The 4,929-nt window shown below is 42.6% G+C and overlaps 1 long non-coding RNA gene across 1 annotated transcript; it reads left to right on the forward strand.

Moving 5' to 3' along the window:
* Positions 1–2,472: 2,472 nt before the first annotated feature.
* On the forward strand, positions 2,473–3,790 carry LOC134965464 (uncharacterized). Its single transcript, XR_010188378.1, has 3 exons — positions 2,473–2,629; positions 2,706–2,918; positions 3,745–3,790. It is a non-coding gene; the product is annotated as an uncharacterized LOC134965464 (long non-coding RNA).
* The last annotated feature ends 1,139 nt before the right edge of the window (positions 3,791–4,929 follow it).

Here is a 4,929-nt window from a genome sequence, read left to right on the forward strand (position 1 = left end):
CTGGGCAAATTCCAGCACGTCCCATGTTTTGCACATACATTGAATTTGGTGGTGCAGAATTATTTAAAAAACGACAGGGGCGTGCAAGAGATGCTGTCAGTGGCCCGAAGAATTGCGGGCCACTTTCGGCATTCAGGCACCGCGTACAGAAGACTGGAGCACCACCAAACATTCCTGAACCTGCCCTGCCATCATCTGAAGCAAGAGGTGGTAACGAGGTGGAATTCAACCCTCTATATGCTTCAGAGGATGGAGGAGCAGCAAAAGGCCATTCAAGCCTATACATCTGCCCACGATATAGGCAAAGGAGGGGGAATGCACCTGACTCAAGCGCAGTGGAGAATGATTTCAACGTTGTGCAAGGTTCTGCAACCCTTTGAACTTGCCACACGTGAAGTCAGTTCAGACACTGCCAGCCTGAGTCAGGTCATTCCCCTCATCAGGCTTTTGCAGAAGAAGCTGGAGACATTGAAGGAGGAGCTAAAACAGAGCGATTCCGCTAGGCATGTGGGACTTGTGGATGGAGCCCTTAATTCGCTTAACCAGGATTCACGGGTGGTCAATCTGTTGAAATCAGAGCACTACATTTTGGCCACCGTGCTCGATCCTAGATTTAAAACCTACGTTGTATCTCTCTTTCCGGCAGACACAAGTCTGCAGAGATTCAAAGACCTGCTGGTGAGAAAATTGTCAAGTCAAGCGGAACGTGACCCGTCAACATCTCCTCCTTCACATTCTCCCGCAACTGGGGGTGCGAGGAAAAGGCTAAGAATTCCTAGCCCACCCGCTAGCAGTGATGCAGGGCAGTCTGGAGCGAGTGCCACTGCTGACATCTGGTCCGGACTGAAGGACCTGCCAATGATTACTGACATGTTGTCTACTGTCACTGCATATGATTCTCTCACCATGGAAAGAATGGTGGAGGATTATATGAGTGACCGCATCCAAGTAGGCACGTCAGACAGTCCGTACGTATACTGGCAGGAAAAAGAGGCAATTTGGAGGCCCTTGCACAAACTGGCTTTATTTTACCTAAGTTGCCCTACCTCCAGTGTGTACTCCGAAAAGAGTGTTTAGTGCAGCCGCTCACCTTGTCAGCAATCGGCGTACGAGGAAACTTCAAGAAAATGTGGAGAAGATGATGTTCATCAAAATGAATTATAATCAATTCCTCCGTGGAGACATTCACCAGCAGCAATTGCCTCCAGAAAGTACACGGGGACCTGAGATGGTGGATTCCAGTGGGGACGAATTAATAATCTGTGAGGAGGGGGATGTACACAGTGAAAGGGGTGAGGAATCGGAGGATGATGATGAGGTGGACATCTTGCCTCTGTAGAGCCAGTTTGTGCAAGGAGAGATTGATTGCTTCTTTTTTGGTGGGGGCCCAAACCAACCAGTCATTTCAGTCACAGTCGTGTGGCAGACCCTGTCGCTGAAATGATGGGTTCGTTAAAGTGTGCATGTCCTGTTTATACAACATAAGGGTGGGTGGGAGGGCCCAAGGACAATTCCATCTTGCACCTCTTTTTTCTTTCATTTTTCTTTGCATCATGTGCTGTTTGGGGACAATTTTTTGGAAGTGCCATCCTGTCTTGATTGACACTGCAGTGCCACTCCTAGATGGGCCAGGTGTTTGTGTCGGCCACTTGTGTCGCTTAGCTTAGTCAAACAGCCACCTTGGTGCGCCTCTTTTTTTCTTTGCATCATGTGCTGTTTGGGGACAATTTTTTTGAAGTGCCATCCTTCCTGACACTGCAGTGCCACTCCTAGATGGGCCAGGTGTTTGTGTCGGCCACTTGTGTCGCTTAGCTTAGCCATCCAGTGACCTCGGTGCAAATTGTAGGACTAAAAATAATATTGTGAGGTGTTCAGTGTTCAGAATAGACTGGAAATGAGTGGAAATTATGGTAATTGAGGTTAAATGACCCTTAAATTCTATGATTTAAGCTGTTTTTTAGGGTTTTTTGAAAAAAACACCCGAATCCAAAACACACCCGAATCCGACAAAAAAATTTCGGTGAGGTTTTGCAAAAACGCGTCCGAATCCAAAACACGGCCGCGGAACCGAATCCAAAACCAAAACACAACCCGAAAAATGTCCGGTGCACATCACTAGTTCCTAGTTGTAACCATTACCTTTAGCCATTTATGTTGAATGTGCTTAGCATGGATTGGTATTTCAGTATCAGATGTTATATTTGCTGCAGCTGAGTTTTGTAAGTTCTACTGTATGTATAAGTTGTAAGCATATGTGGTATTTGAATATAGCATTTGTTATGTAGTGTTTTACTGCACATTCCTTGTTTGTGGCAAACATCTATGTTGTAGTAAGCATAGGTTTTTTGGTAAAGTAAGCAGGTGTGGTCATGTTGTTGTATTTTTAGATGTATATTATATCTGTACTTGCTGACGACAATATATGGAGGACTATTTTTAATATCAATTTTCAAAACACAGGTATGGTTTTGATTTTCCTAATGGCTACATGGCTAATGTTGATTATCATGTTGTAAATGTTTTGGCAAAAATACATACCATAATGCTAAATATTTTTCAGTGTCACAAAGAAGAGCAGCCCGTAGTAGCAGGACAAATGTTGCACAGGAGGATGCTGCTGCTACTACAGGTAAAGTATCCTTTATGGGGTTTTTTTGCCAAAATATATTTTTGAAAATACACTAATGTATTGCGTTTTTCCATAGTCCCATCCAGGCCACACCTTAGTCCGCAAATGCGCACAGGACAACCAACATCCAGCCGCAAACACGTGGCGTTGAAAAGACCATGGCCAGATCTCCCGAGGGCCACATCTGCATCTCCCCCTCACAGACGCATCTCTACTGTGTCCTCAAGGCCACCATCAGATTTACTAGCACCTTCCCCACCACGGGAAGCAGAATCCCCTCATCTGGCTGGTGAGTCCATAAAATAACACATCTGAACACTTACAAACACAGTGTACTTCTGATAATTATGTCAACGAAACAAACACACAGTAATGCAGCGTCAGTATATTTTTTTATTCTAATAAAACAAACATTAATGTAAAGGGCTGAACACCTCCTCACTAAAGCAACCAAACTACATGAGTGCACACTTGAGGTTTACAGTAATATAATGCTTATTAAAGTGCACACCATAATCTCCTGGGCAAGCTTCAGCACATGAGGATCATTGCTTATTGGGTTTTAATCTTATTATTCATATTTTCCTTGATTTATATGATGGCACAAGGGATCCGCAGCGCCCATAACACAGTACATAATTAAATCTGCAAACCTTGAAAAGCACAGTTATACTACAGTACAAAATAGGACAGTTTTAGAAAAGCCGGTGTTAGGTGTCATCAAAGGGAGTATTGAGTATAAGATAGTGAAAATAATTAAAGAAAAGGAACATGAGGAAAGAAGTCCCTGCTCCTGCGACCTTACAAAAAAGAAAAAAATGTTGGTCTACTATGCCATTCATGTTGTGTTTTCTGCCTCATCTTACTTCAACAGGGTATGTACATGATTGTTTTTTTGTCTATTCCTGATTGTCTAATGTTTTTAAATCAAGCAAAACCACGAACCTAAAACAAAATAGGGTCTTCCGTTAAGAAAAATATTTGTTGTGGCTTTTGTTACAAACATATGTGTGTTATTTTTTGACAAACAGAATAATAAATGCAATGCAATATGAAAGAAGTATAAAATACATGTTGCATATTACTACAATGTTGTATTCTTATACCACACACAGATGATGACAGCATGCCCACGGACCAGCAGACACTGCAAACTGATGCCACGTTTGTTCTGGATCTCAGCCCATTACAGACAACGCAACCTAGCACGGTACCTGTGGCCCCGCCTCCACAACAAACAAGTCCGCAACCAATAATGAGCCCAAGTACACCACTGGCTCAAACTGAAGAGCAGACATTTTGGGCCAACTGGGCAAACCACCAGAGGCTCAATTCAGAGTGTCTCCAAAGATAAAATCAGCTGCTGGCAAGTCTGCCACATTACATACCACGCATAAGTCGAAATCTCAGCAGAGAACATTTGAAAACCAGTCGTGTGGTGACTTGTCTGGAGCAAATGCGGGCAGAAAACAGCACCATGATGACCACTTTACAGCGAATTCTGGATGAAAAAATGAGGCAACACCAAAACTACCTGCATCTCCTTGAAAGGAACAATAGCCTTACAGAAAGTCTGGGTAGACTTGTAGACAATAACACGGCCTCCAATAACCAATTAAATGCTACACTCACTAACTTAAGCCACAACATAAGTGTTTTACACTCCCAACAAGCAAGCACTAGCTCAGAAACTACAACTCCAATAAATACCCCAGTGACCTCCCCAATAAGGAGGTCAAGCAGATCAAGACCTCATGTCCCTGGCCCCACCTCTGAAGCCTCCAAGGCTACATGAAAAAAATAAAGCCAGCCTCTGCAGATGGCAGATGCATAAGTGGGGTTAACACTGTCTGTTGACGTTTGCAATGTACACACTTTCACACTTTAATAAACATATTTGTGGTTTAAACATAAAAATGTTGTGGATAATCGTTATTTCTACCATTTCTGAGGGTGAGATGTTAATCTAGTACTTATTGACCTTTTAAAGTATCACAATTATATGTGGAATTTTTGGTGAGGGTGCAACACATGTAAACACGCTTTTCAAAAGCAGGTCTATTTTTTCGTCGTATTTTTTTACGATTCTATCTTGAACACGAACATAATGGACCTTTCACGGTGAAAAATACAAATACGAATTCTTGGTAAATTACCGAGTTCAATCAAATAACAGGCGTATTTGACCGATGGTGTATTCATTCGTATTTTTTTTTCATTGACTTCAAAAAAAATACGAATGCCCTCATCACTGCCGAGATTTGTGTTTAGTAAATGACCGAGATGACACTTTGAAGAAA

Source organism: Pseudophryne corroboree, chromosome 10 (genome assembly GCF_028390025.1).
Source record: "Pseudophryne corroboree isolate aPseCor3 chromosome 10, aPseCor3.hap2, whole genome shotgun sequence".
Classification (NCBI taxonomy): domain Eukaryota; kingdom Metazoa; phylum Chordata; class Amphibia; order Anura; family Myobatrachidae; genus Pseudophryne; species Pseudophryne corroboree.